The following is a 14,896-nucleotide window of genomic DNA, read 5'->3' on the forward strand; positions in this document are numbered from 1 at the left end:
CTTTCAGATTCCCCACATTAACAACAACAGCTGGTTGTGAAGAATCAATGGCTTTCTTAGAGAAGTACATACAAACAGTCTTGTCGATATTTAAATGGAGGCAAGAATCAGTCATCCATTTAGAAATGTGTACCTTAGCTTCAGTTAACTTACACATAGTAGGTTGACTGGTATGATTAATGTGTCTCATTTCACAGTGGTTTCAGAGTCCCGCAATATGAGCTATTATGCTAATATTTGTTTAATCACTTCACAGTTGTGTTCTGTGGGTGTCACTGAGTAGACTGATTTAAAAAATAAACAAACATTTATTTAAAAACCTTTATTTAACTAGGCAAGTCAGTTAAGAACAAATTCATATTTTAAACCAGGCCAAAGACTCCTCAGAGACACCGATACTCCTTAGCCGGCCCACAAGAATGGAATGGTCTACTGTATCAAAAACTTTGGCCAAGTCAATAAAAATAGTAGCACAATATTGCTTATAATAAAGGGCAATAGTGACATACCAGTCGGTGTCAGAGGAAGGCCCTAAAAAGTTCAAAGACTCCAGCCACCCAAGTCATAGACCGTTCTTTCTGCTACCGCACGGCAAGCGGTACTGATGCACCAAGTCTGGAACCAACAGGACCCTGAACAGCTTCTAGCCCCAAGACATAAGACTTCTAAACAAGACTGCTAGATAGGTCATCAAATGGCTACCTGGACTACCTGCATTTACCCTTTGTGCAATAACTCTTTTGACTCATCACATGCTGCTACTGTTTATTATCTATCCTGTTGCCTACCCCTACCTATATCAAATCAAATCAAGTTGTATTTGTCACATGCTTCGAATACAACAGGCGTACACCTTACTTACAAGCCCTAAACCAACAATGCAGTTTTAAGAAGAATAAGTGTTAAGAAGTATTTAATAAAATAAAGTAAAAAATAAATAAATAAATAGTTGAGGTAATATGTACATGTAGGTAGAGGTAAAGTGACTTCTACATATCTACCTCAATTACCTTGTACCCCTGCACATCGACTTGGTACTGGTACCCCGTGTTATCGTTACTCATTATGAATTGATATTTTCTATGTTTTTCTCTCTGCATTATTGGGAAGGGCCCATAAGTAAGCATTTCACTGTCAGTCTACACCTGTTGTTTACGAAGCATGTGACAAATGAAACTTGATTTGAACAGGTTTAAAACATTTATTTATGCATATCGGGTCCATTTTGGGACGGTACCTCTAACTCCCATCACCATTTGTCCTCATCATTCAGATCATTCAAATTCAATCATAAAGTATTCAGAGAGTGATTAAAGGGACAATAGAATTCTGAGTACCAGGTCATTAGCCTTTCATTTGCGTCTGTGTGGTGTTAATATGGTCACCACGACAGTGAAGACACTTGCCAGTTGGTCAGAGCATGCTCGGAGTACATGTCCTGGTAATTTGTCTGGCCCTCCGGCCTTGTGAATGTTGACCTGTTTAAAGGTCTTACTCACATCAACTGCGGAGAGCGTGACCACACAGTCGTCCGGATCAGCTGATGCTCTCATGCATGTTTCAGTGTTACTTGCCTCAAAGCGAGCATAGAAGTAATTTAGCTCGTCTGGTAGGCTCGTGTCACTGGGCAGCTCTCAGCTGTGCTTCCCTTTGTAGTCTTTATTAGTTTGCAAGCCCTGCCACATTTGCCGAGCGCCGGAGCCGGTGTAGTACGATTCGATCTTAGTCCTGTATTGACGCTTTGCCTGTTTGATGGTTCGTCAGGGCATAGCGGGATTTCTTATAAGCTTCTGGGTTAGAGTTCCTCTACTTAAAAGCAGCAGCTCTACCCTTTAGCTCAGTGCAGATGTTGCCTGTATCCATCGCTTCTGGTTGGGGTATGTACAGTGGGGGAAAAAAGTGTTTGATCCCCTGCTGATTTTGTACGTTTGCCCACTGATAAAGAAAGGATCAGTCTATAATTTTAATGGTAGGTTTATTTGAACAGTGAGAGACAGAATAACAACAAAAATATCCAGAAAAACGCATGTCAGAAATGTTATAAATTGATTTGCATTTTAATAAGGGAAATAAGTATTTTACCCCCCTCAATCAGAAAGATTTCTGGCTCCCGGGTGTCTTTTATACAGGTAACGAGCTGAGATTAGGAGCACACTCTTAAAGGGAGTGCTCCTAACCGCAGCTTGTTACCTGTAAAAAAGACACCTGTCCACAGAAGCAATCAATCAATCAGATTCCAAACTCTCCACAATGGCCAAGACCAAAGAGCTCTCCAAGGATGTCAGGGACAATATTGTAGACCTACACAAGGCTGGAATGGGCTACAAGACCATCGCCAAGCAGCCTGGTGAGAAGGTGACAACATTTGGTGCGATTATTCGCAAATGGAAGAAACACAAAAGAACTGTCAATATCCCTCGGCCTGGGGCTCCATGCAAGATCTCACCTCGTGGAGTTGCAATGATCATGAGAACGGTGAGGAATCAGCCCAGAACTACACGGGAGGATCTTGTCAATGATCTCAAGGCAGCTGGGACCATAGTCACCAAGAAAACAATTGGTAACACACTACGCCGTGAAGGACTGAAACCCTGCAGCGCCCGCAAGGTCCCCCTGCTCAAGAATACATATACATGCCCATCTGAAGTTTGCCAATGAACATCTGAATGACTCAGAGGACAACTGGTGAAAGTGTTGTGGTCAGATGAGACCAAAATGGAGCTCTTTGACATCAATTCAACTCGCCGTGTTTGGAGGAGGAGGAATGCTGCCTATGACCCCAAGAACACCATCTCCACCATCAAACATGGAGGTGGAAACATTATGCTTTGGGGGTGTTTTTCTGCTAAGGGGACAGGACAACTTCACCGCATCAAAGTGTCGTGTCTTTGGGGTACCATTAAACTGAAGACATGTTTATCAAAATAACTCCCTGTAATTATTATCACGCGATTAAACTGATTAATCGTTTAACTATAATTAACTAGGAGATCGGGGCACCAAGGAAAATATTCAGATTACAAAGTTATAATTTTCCTAATATAACTTTCCTATATTATAACATTATATATTATATTATAGTATAGGCCGATTATCTTCTGGTTTAAATGGTGTATTTTACCTCGAGTCCAGTCTCATTCCAAACGTCGTAAATTGTTGTATCTGCACGAACCCAGCCTTTACTAAGAGTCATCCATACATCAATTGTCTTAAAATCATTTATTTACTAAACTAAGTAATTCACAGAAAGCATACAAACAGTAATTATCATCACAAAGAATTGGTAGAGTAATGTGCCCTAGTGGGCTAAACAGGCATGGCTGGTCTGTTAGACAATGGGTCATAAAAGGTCAGCTGAGGAGGCACATAGAGTTCATTAAAATTAACAATTGATATGCTAACCCTTTGTACATGAACGCTCACTCATTCGGGAACAATTGCAATCAATATATATTTACGCTCAGTGTGTCGTCGGGATCCTTGTTGGAGCGTCGTTCTGTTGGAGAGTTTTGTCCGCGTTCTCTCTCTCTCGGTTAGAATGGATCTTTCAAAGCGACATTCATTAATGTCGTCATAGAATGGATGTTTCGTCGGTCTTCGTGTTCAATGATATAATTTCTAGCTGCAGACTATTATTATTAATATCAAAGACTTGTTCTTATTCTGTCGATATCGATAGTCTAAAAGTTAACCACGTGGTATAGTTCACTTTCAGTAGCGGAATTGGATGGTCAAACCTATTGGCCAACTCGCAATGGAGTGGAGGCCTGGTCTCTTAGAAAGTAAATCAGGGTATGGTTTTATAGTGAACATAGAACAGGCTTGTCACATGACGCCTGGTCCTGTCTGTGTCCCTGGGGGCGTGCCGATGACTGAGTTAAGCTTGGTACAGAAATACAATTCTATCACATTAACATCAGTACATAGCATCTCAATGTATTACAAATAGCTTTATCCTTATTAATACATTTTATACAACCATGTGGATGCAAGTCTCATAGCTGAGGCTATTATATAAACCGTTTTATGGTAATATGGCTATATTGTCTCTTCTGAGTATCACAAAATTGTACCAAGCGGACCAGTTCGTAGCTGGATTCTTCACCAATCTTCCATACCTTCTCCAGAACACAAATGTCACTCGGTTCCCCAATTCTGTGAGTTGGAAGAATTTCCTGTGTCTCTCTATGGGCCATGTGGCCAGAGATTCTTCTCTGGAATTTTACCACCCCTTCACACAGGGACTGGGTGGGGGGAGGTAGGTTGGGGGATGGTGCAAGGGGGGAGGGGGTCAACTGTCCTCCCTGTACTCAAAGAGGCCAACGTCATGACATACCCCCCCCCCCCCCCCGGTGGTTTGGATCTTGTTTATCCTGCAAGTTACAAATCAACATAAAATCATGACCACGTGATGTCCCATTGGTAGATCATCGTTGCAGTCCCCTCTGGTGGCTGAATTTGGTAGGCTCTCTGAAAGCGGCGCAGTCCACCACAAGGATGGGCAGTTGATGTCCGGTTGGTGATCGCCGTTGCGGTCTCCTCTAGTGGTGTACCTTGGTAGGTTCCCTGGAAGCTGCAAAGTACCCCAGGAAGGGCCAGGGGATGTCCTGGTTGGTGATCGCCGTTGCGGTCCCCCCTTTGGTGGTTTACCTTGGTAGGCTCTCTGACAGCGGGCTAGGCCGTGGGTGTCCGGATTTGGGGTCGCCGTTCCGGACCCGTCGTCCAGACTGGAAGATCTGGGCAGTAACTTAGGCAGATGTTAACAACGCACACACACTCATGAAATATATATAATTACATTCATTCCCCAATGAGCGGCGTTGTGGCACTAAGTGATGGTTGTATGGGGACTTTGTTTATGGCTCTGTCACTTCCTAAGTGTCAAAGGAACTGAACCGAAAAGGAATGAAAGCATAAACAAACAAAAATATATACAAAATATAGTTCTCACACAAAAAAATCATCTAATTGGACTGTATTCTATATACGTCCAATGTTCTGGCAAAATGATTATCATGGCATTGTCTCTAATGCCATATCTAGGGTTTTTCCTACTTGGTGTGTTGCTTAGGCACTATCCTAAGTTGATAACTATATGATAAGTCTACAGCTGTAATGCACTAGTTTTGGGCAGTCTACAGGGATGACCTATGGACTTCTGGGAAGAAAACTGGTGAGTGCTGTAGAGTCAAAGGCCTAGAAGTAAATGTTCAACTTTACTAAGGCTGGTATATTGCTTGGGCCCTTAAGTGGTCCTAGCATAAATCCTAATTGGATGTTCCGTTGTGCATGTGCGCTTATGCTTACACAAGCGCGCATGTCAAGGGAAGAAAACCAAGTATCCGGGCAGATTACAACTTGTTCAGAATGAGTCTGACGTAGTCAGGTAATTTTCAGGTCAATGCCTGGAGGTCAGTCAGAATTGGAGTCAAGGGAGTCTGTAGTGGTTTTACTACCAGTCACTGTCTTCCACTATTGTAGTGGCGATAGGTATGAAGTCTATTTCATAGCTATGTTATCCACGGAGGAGCTAACCTCATGACGGAAGTACTCTTTAGGTATTGGACCAGTCATACGTGGTGTGATCATGGATCATGACTTCTAATAATTTTCCTCCTGAATGGAGGATCCTATTTATTAGTGACATGTGTGTTAACCATTGGAAGAGTGCACTGGAGATTCCCCTCCACGTGTTGCACTCTGAGTGACTCCTATGTCGCTGTTGTCAATGGTAATTTGATTGGTTAAGTCTCTAACATTCTTACTGATTGTAGCTGGACTGACTGTTGCTAGTATTGGTACTGGTACTCAAGGGGACCAGTTATCCTACCGATTTATTCTGAAATATTATCTACCGGAACACATGATTGGAGCATATTACTAGTTGTATTGTAGTTGAACCTACACATGGCAAAGAATGGTTATTGATGCCATTTGTTTGAGGTGGACAAGTCCACTGGACTTCCTTTACGACCAGTGTGGTACACCTCAGTACTATCTTAGATGTGTTCTAAGATAATCCCCGTCTAGGGGCCTGTCTGCTCCTCACTGTTCTCATAGGGGAGTTTACAACTAGATTTGATTTATGCTCTGGCGGCCTCGTACGGTGTTGTCCGTAGTCTTGACCCCCCCCACCGGCCTCGATGAGGCTCATCATGGGTCTGGGCTACTATTCCCCCCCTTTGTGCCTCGGGACCCCCCCACCAGCGGGTGGTGTTGGTGTCCGATGCCCAAACGAAAAGGTCGGACCCTATGTACGAGTTTTCAGCTGCCGCGTTGTTATGAGAATGGCTGTAACCTTTCAACCAAATCTCCTGGTGTTTGTGCTTCAAAACGCTCAGTGGCTGTCGAGGCATGTCAGTCACCACCGCGTCCGCGTGTGGCAACCTCTTCATTACCTGCGAACTGAGACGAGGATATCGGTCTGTGATATCGCAAAGTGTTTCACCAGTGGGAGTCATCGGGTCAGTTGCTGGACTGACACCATTAGTGTCATTGTAAGGGGTGACAGTCCCCAACAAAGCGGAAGGTGTATCATCAGAAACAGAGTATACTCTGCGCAGCAATGTTTTTCTTGCTGAGACGGCCGCAGTGCTTGCGGAAGTGTCCAAAGGGCAAGAGTTCATCTCAACTATCGTATTGCACGACTGCAAGGAGGAGGGAAGTTGCTTATTCACAGAGACAGCTGTCTCGAAATCATGAAAAGAATGGTCAATCAGGTTGGCTGATGGAATGTGTCGAGATATCGTACTATCTCCGTGGATCGGATTCTGTACCAAGAGGTTTCTAAACGTCTTTTTCCCAAGGGGTGCTTTCGACAGATACCCCTCGTGAAGGACTGCGTTGCAGCTAGCGTTAGGGGGAGACAGTGTGGTCAGTGGAGAAGGCACTGTGGCCTGTGACCATACCTGGTTGGTTTTCCAATCCATCAATGGGAGTAACCGATCCATCAAGTCTGCTCCAAGTAGCAGGGGTACAGTTTCGAGGCTGGTAACATACACAGGGTGAACGAGCGATACGTCCTGGAAGTGTAGTTTCAGCATGACTCTCAATGTGAGAGGCGAGGTAGTCTGAGTGACCCCTCGAAGTTTAGTGTCGCAGCGTTCCACTTTTAACCAACGTTTAGTTGGCTTCAAAGCCCTTTTGAGATCATCAAACAATGTTTGAGAGATGAGTGATATTGTCGCACCCGAATCAATTAGCGCATGACAAGCTAAGCAGTCCTCCAGGACTGTTTCCAGGTATGGCCGTTTAGATTCGTGGTTAGTGGACATATTCCCCACAAAGTGGAGTGGTCGTTCGCAACGACGTGATGTGCCATTTCTGTTCAAGGTGGAAGCAGATTGACTTTTCCGATTTTAAGTGGGCTTGGCTTTAACGAAGCGTTTGACCTTTTTCTTCGCAACTTTTGTATCAGAGTCTATAGACAAAGCCCGGGGGCTTGTTTCTTGATCAAGCGGGCCCTGGATAAGGTCTTGAATGAGAGCGGGAGAAATTTGAACTTTAACGTCCTTGCTATGGGTGTTAATTCCTGCGGACCTGGTGTCCGGTAATTCCCCGTCTAGTCCTTGTGACTTATCTTTTACCCTTTTCTCAAATTGTTCTCGCTTAAGTTCTTCCCGTAGTGGGACTTCTGGAGAACATTGGTCTACGTTTTGATCGTCCTTCAACCCTTTGTTACCCTTGTGCTCCGACACTTTTTGTGGGTTGGGTGCAGGAACGTAGCGAACGGGTCGATTGTAGCGGTAGTCATGTTGATGGCTACGTACTTTACAGTTATTTAGACCGCGGAGGTTATTGGAACCATGGTTTCGTGGTAGAAACTGTTGTTGTGCGTCATCTCTCAACGCTCCAATACCTGATAATGCACCCTCTAACTGGAGTGAGTGCTCCTGGTCAAACTTCAAAACCGAGTGGTAAGGGCTCTTAGCGTTGTGAACTTTTGATGCCTCAAAAGCTGTGCTTGCAAGCTCTCTGAGTTGTAAGATAGGCAAGCCAACGTGGGCGGCAGGGCCCAAGTAGGTAATGAAGGTGGGATACATGTTCGACAGAAACATTTGTTTGAATGGTAACAGCTCTTCCATTCCTGTTCCTGTGAGTAGGCCAAAGTAAACTGAACGAAGCCTATGATAGTAAGCTTGTGGGTGTTCGTTCCGAGCTTGTTTGACGGTGTTAGCCAGTGAGCTATCGTGTTTGCGAGTCGCAGAACCACTGAATTCTAATTTCAAAGCTGTGGCAAGTTTAGCGTAGTCATTTAGCACGTGTTGCTGTTGTAGACGAATGAACCTCGTCACGTGTCTATTCGACGTTCGCTTCAACAGGTAAACCCTGTCAGAACCCGTAGCGTTTGGGTAGCCATCCAACGCGTCCTCTATGTCAGCTAGGAACGTCTCAGTATCGTTTGGCTGACCTGGAACGGGGTCAAAGGTGGGGAAATTCTTGACGAGTTTGTCAAGGTATTCCGCGCCAAGCTGGCGGAGAGGGTTGGCTTCATCCTGTGGAGAGATTGGGGCCGAAAGGCCAAGAGGAGAAGCCAAGCCTTGGCATTGTTGGCCAAGAGGCTCCATATTACTCAGTGCTGAAGGGCCAAGAGGAGAAGACTGAGGGACACATGAGGGAGGCAAGGTCTGAAACCTATTGTCTTCACTCCTGTGAGTACAGGGCTCCGGTTGCTTGGATGGGTAGTCGCGCTGTAGAGCGTGACCATTCTGGATTTCCTCCAGATGGTACCTAAGGGTGGAATTCTGCTGCATTGCAGAGTCCACTTGAGCGCTTAGAGTACCGATTTTGGACACGTGAGTGTCACACCTGCTCCTTTCGGTCTCAAACTTATCTGTCATGGTTTGCAGATAGAGGTCTTGAGTACGGAGCGAGAGATTCAGTGATCAGATATCCTCTGCTTGCTTAGAAAACAATATTTCCATCCTCATCACCTGAGTTCTCTCATCATTCATTTGGTCCGCGACTTCAATATTTTCTGCTGATTTATCATCCAACTTTGTCATTGTGTTCATTAACTGATTGTCTTTGGTCTGCAGCGCTTTGAGGAGAACCGTGTTATTTTGAGTAACATTCAACAAAACAGCATGCATATTGTCAAGTTGAGCGCTCCTGTTTGTAGATAACTCTTCAGATTTATCTAGTTTCGCGTGGACATCATCGTATTTAGTTTTGGCTAAATCGAGTTGTTCCTGTAGCATATGATTTTGTTCCTGAAGAAAACGATTTTGTTGAAGAACTTGTGCTTGTTCATCGTCGTACGTTTTTGCAATTACATTTAATTGTTCGGTTTTCAAGCGCAGTTCCATAGCTAGCAGAATTTTTCCCTTTTCTGCATTTGTCATTGGTTTCCCGGTTCTCTCCACCTGTCCCTTTATGTCTACCGTTACCTGCTCGTGCTTCAGCTGTGCTCTGCGGTATTGGACAGATGCCAATCTCGGATGGCAAGACATCAGAGCTAGACTGGAGAGAACCTTTTGTGATTTCAACTTGTATACTACCACCCACAGCTGTTCCGTCTGAAAACATGGTCTTGTCTTTGTCATAGCGCAGGCGGAGGTGGTCCTGGTGTCTGCGCATGACTCGCCCATCAGTCAGTTTGACCACAAAGGAGATGGGACCACTCTGACTCAGAATGATACCTGGCAACCAGCGTTGGCTGCTTGTGGAGTTGCGGATGTAGACAGTGTCATTGGGTTTTAACTGTCTCTCCCTCGCGTGGTGGTCATGTCTCTCTTTTTGTTTCTCCTGCTTCCGTTCCACTCGTGCTCTGATGTTCGGACGCAATAGATCCAGGTGAGCTTTTGGCTTTCTGCCCATTAATATCACCGCTGGAGCCTGTCCTGTTGTTGTTTGTGGCGTGATGTGGTATTGGAACAAGAACCGAGAGACCTTAGTTGTGATGGTTCCCCCAGTCATCCTTTTGAGCCCCTCTTTCAGTGTCTGCACAGCCCGCTCCGCTAAGCCTTTTGAGGCCGGGTGAAACGGGGCGCTGCGGACATGGCGAATCCTGTTTCTCCGCATGAATTCTTGGAACAAGTCACAGGTAAACGTTGTTGCGTTGTCGGACACCAGAGAGTCCGGGCAGACCATGGGTGGCAAACACTTGCCGAAGCTTTTCGATGGTTGTGGTCGCTGTGATGTTGCTCATGATGTGCGCCTGCAGCCACTTGGAGTGCGCGTCCACCATGACAAGGAACATGTGACCCATGAAAGGGCCTGCAAAGTCTATGTGCAGCCTGGACCATGGGCGGTCAGGCCACTCCCACAGATGTAGTGGCGCGGGCGGCGCCATCTTCTGGTTGATCTGGCACTCAGAACATGATTTAACTTTGTCTTCTACCTCCTGATCCATGTTAGGCCACCAGATGTAAGATCTGGCTAAACTTTTCATCCGGGAGGCACCCGGGTGAGCCTCATGGAACTCATCCATGACTTGTGCATGGCCAGGGGGTGGAACAACCACTCTAGACCCCCAGAGTATGCAGCCATCCTGCACACTCAGCTCAGTTTTGCGCTTTGCATAAGGTCTTAGTCCATCATCCTCTATGACAGGAGGCCAACCCTGCATCAGGAATATTTTCACTTGGGACAGGATAGGATCCTGGTCTGTCCACTGTTTGATCTGTTTGTCAAACTCACCTGTGAATGCCAATCTCTCCATTAGGAAAATTGTCTCGGGAGGCACCACAGTTGTGGCAGGCATCTCTGGTAGTGGGAGACGGCTGAGTGCGTCTGTGTTTGCATTGTCCTTCCCCGCTCTATACAGTATAGTGTACTGGTAAGCTGACAGTGTCAGGGCCCAGCGCTGTATCCTTGCTGAAGCCATGGGCGGAATGCATCTTGATTCACTAAAAAGGCTCATCAGTGGTTTGTGGTCAGTGCATATGGTGAAATGACGACCGTAGAGGTACTGATGGAAGCGTTTCACAGCAAAGACTATGGCCAGACCTTCCTTGTCTAACTGTGAATAACCCTTCTCAGCACTCGTCAGCGTACGTGATGCGAATCCAATGGGTTTCTCTGACCCGTCCTCCATCTGATGAGAGAGTACTGCCCTGATGCCATAGGGCGAGGCGTCACATGACAGGATGATCTCTTTGTCTTGGTCAAAATGAACCAGAAATTGTGCTGATTGTGGTAGTGCTTTCACTTCCTTGAAAGCTTTCTCTTGTGCTGGCCCCCACTTCCATTTACAGTCTTTGTGGAGCAGCTGATAAAGTGGAGCCAACACTGTTGACAGCTCAGGGAGGAACTTACCATAGTATTTCACCATGCCCAGGAACGACTTGAGCTCTGACCCATTCTTGGGGCTTGGAGCATCCTTGATTGCCCTGACTTTGTCCTCCACAGGACACAGACCCTGCGCTGTGATCTTGTGACCTAGGTATGTCACACTCTGTGCTTGGAATGTGCACTTGCTACGCTTCAGGCGCAGCCCTGCCTCAGAGAATCTCTTTAACACCTGGTCCAGATGGTGGAGGTGATCCTCCTCCGTCTCCCCTGTACCCAGGATGTCATCCAGGTACACTGCTACATGAGGGATCCCCTGCAGCAGATTGTCCATTGTCCTCTGGAAAATGGCTGGGCTGGACGCCCCTCTGAAAACCAAGCGGTTGTACCTGAACAAGCCTTTGTGCGTGTTGACTGTGACATACTCTTTTGAGTCCACGTCCAGGAGGAGCTGTTGGTAGGCGTGACTCATGTCAAGCTTTGAAAACGTCTTGCCTCCTGCCAGTGTCGCGAACAAGTCCTCCACCCGCGGCAGCGGGTAAGCGTCTAGCTTAGAGGCCCTGTTGATGGTGAGTTTGTAGTCCCCACATATACGCACCGTGCCGTCACTTTTCAGAACGGGAACGATAGGAGCTGCCCAGCGGGAGAACTGAATGGGAGTAATGACGTTTGCTTCCTGCAGCTGCTCCAACTCATCTTCCACTTTCTTTTTCATGGCGTAAGGCACTGTCCTGGGCTTGAAAAAGCGAGGCTCGGCCTGAGGATCCACGAACAGCTTAACTAGTGTGCCCAGTTCATCTTTGAAAATCTCTGGGTACTTTTGAATGACATCCTCAGTCACTCGGGTGTGTTTTATCTCACCCCAGTTCAGTTGTATTTTGTTTAGCCAGTCACGCCCTAGTAAACTAGGCCCATTCCCTTTCACCACCAGGAGCCGTGCTCTCGCTTCCTGGCTGTTGTATGCAATGTCCACCTCTAGAGCCCCCAGCAATGGTATGGTCTCCCCGGTGTACGTACGCAGTCTGATCCCTACTGGTGTGAGGGCAGAAGCCTGTCTTGAGCCCCAGATTTGTTTGTAGGTCTCCTCACTTATGACAGAAGCAGAGGCCCCCGTGTCAACCTCCATCCTCATCTGCTTTCCATCTACCTCCACTGTAGCATAGATAGGCTCTGCGCGCGGCTCACTCACATTAAACGTTGTAGGAACAATGCTCTTCCTCCTCCTCTGTGCTCTCTAGGTGGTGCGCTGCTGACTGCGGCTTTGGTGCTGTGAACGTGCCCAGCCCAGTCCACCCACCCTCTGGCTTGCTCCTAGGACCCCTGCATTTTTTAGCTAAATGTCCATTTTTTACTATGTAATTATTTATATATTGTCCACACTATAACAGCCATCATGTCATTATGTTTGGAGGAAAAAGGGGGAGGCTTGCAAGCCGAAGAACACCATCCCAACCGTGAAGCACAGGGGTGGCAGCATCATGTTGTGGAGGTGCTTTGCTGCAGGAGGGACTGGTGCACTACACAAAATAGATGGCATCATGAGGAAGGATAATTATGTTGATATATTGAAGCAACATCTCAAGACATCAGTCAGGAAGTTAAAGCTTGGTCTCAAATAGGTCTTCCAAATGGACAATGACCCAAAGTATACTTCCAAAGTTGTGGAAAAATGGCTTAAGGACAACAAAGTCAAGGTATTGGAGTGGCCATCACAAAGCCCTGACCTCCATCCTATAGAAAATGTGTGGGGAGAACTGAAAAAGCGTGTGCAAGCAAGGAGGCCTACAAACCTGATTCAGTTACACCAGCTCTGTCAGGAGGAATGGGCCAAAATTCACCCAACTTATTGTGGGAAGCTTGTGAAAGGCTACCTGAAATGTTTGACCCAAGTTAAACAATTTAAAGGCAATGCTACCAAATACTAATTGGGTGTATGTAAACTTGTGACCCACTGGGAATGTGATGAAAGAATTAAATGCTGAAATAAATCATTCTCTCTACTATAATTCTGAAATTTCACATTCTTAAAATAAAGTGGTGATCCTAACTGACCTAAGACAGTGAATTTTTACCAGGATTAAATGTCAGGAATTGTGAAAAACTCAGTTTTAATGTATTTGGCTAAGGTGTATGTAAACTTCCGATTTCAACTGTACATAGACCCACACCCCTTGTCTTACCAGAGGCTGCTGTTCTACCTGCCGATACAGTGTATAACCCACCAGCTGTATGTTATTCACGTCGTTGTTCATTCACGACTCAGTGAAACATAAGATATTACAGTTTTTAATGTTCCGTTTGTGTTCCGTTGGTAGTATATACGTGCTTTTAGTTTGTCCAATTTATTATCCGAATAGTACAGATTAGCCACTCGTCGGCGGATCCTCACAAGGCACCCCGATCTCCTTCCACGATACCTTTTCCGTCTCTTTCTCCTGCGAATGACAGGGATGAGGGCCTGTTCGGGATTCTAGAGTAAATCTCTCTGGTCCGATTCATTAAAGAGAAATTCTTGTCCAGTTCAAGGTGAGTAATCGCTGTTCTGATTTCCAGAAGCTCTTTCGGTCACAAGAGATGCTATCAGCAACATTATGTACAAAATAAGTTACAAACAATGTGAAAAAACATACAAAATAGCACGGTTAGTTAAGAGCCCATAGGAGCTCATAAAACGGCAGCCATCCCCTGCCATCTTCTTCAAATAGGGACCACAATGGAAATAAGTCCCCAACTTTGTCGAATTCCAGTCACTTTTAAAAATCTTTGTGTATATACTGTCGTGGACGAATCAGAATTAGTTGGGTAACATAGATAATTAAGATGTTTTATTAGTATAATATGCTTATTTGAGGTACTTGTCATTAGAAAGTGTCCATTGGACTCTGGTGTCTTTTCAGTTGCATGTCTACCGGGGCTCAGACACTTGGGGTCCAGAGAGGGGAGAGGTCAGACTTGTCGTCATAGGAATGTGTTCTTAAACCATGTGAAGGGATGGCTGATTAATGGGGAACCAATGACTTGTCTCCACAATGTCTGTGAGCAAGTCACTCCCTCCTTTTCTTTATTGTGGGGAGGATTATGGCAGTGTCTGGACCCTTGTATGTCCTCTGTTAGATCTCGCACTTATCCTGGGATATTATATGGCCTAGAGGCTCACTCCCTCCAGTGAGCCTGTCCAGGAGTAGGGTCAAGAGGGGGTTTGCTTGAGATGGGAGTATCTAGAGTTGACAATTGATATATGCCATTGGATGAAATAGTTCTGTTCAATACTGTACCAGGGAGGGACGGTTCTAGGGGGACCAGATACTGGTCTATATAATGAACCCTGTTGACATAGCAGTTACTGTCTGATGTGTTTTATTGATATCTGTCATACAAAACTTAACCTTTGTGAACTGTTACTAAGTATCTGTGGTTCGTCAATGTACGTTGAAGGGGGTGTATCGTTGCTATAAAAGATCCCTGTAGCCATTCTGTAATCACCTTGTTCAATGGTTCATTCGAGAGAGTGCATTATTGAAGGTCAAGAACTTTTGCAAAAGTATCTTAATTATTAAAGATGTAGTTAACTCGGACTGGTGTGTTTGTAACTCCTCATTTGGTAATGCAGAAATTAGCCACCACAATACAGTATATGTATATTTTTTTAACTGATAAATACAAT

The sequence above is a fragment of the Salmo salar genome, chromosome 15 (genome assembly GCF_965601325.2).
Source record: "Salmo salar chromosome 15, fSalSal1, whole genome shotgun sequence".
NCBI lineage: Eukaryota > Metazoa > Chordata > Actinopteri > Salmoniformes > Salmonidae > Salmo > Salmo salar.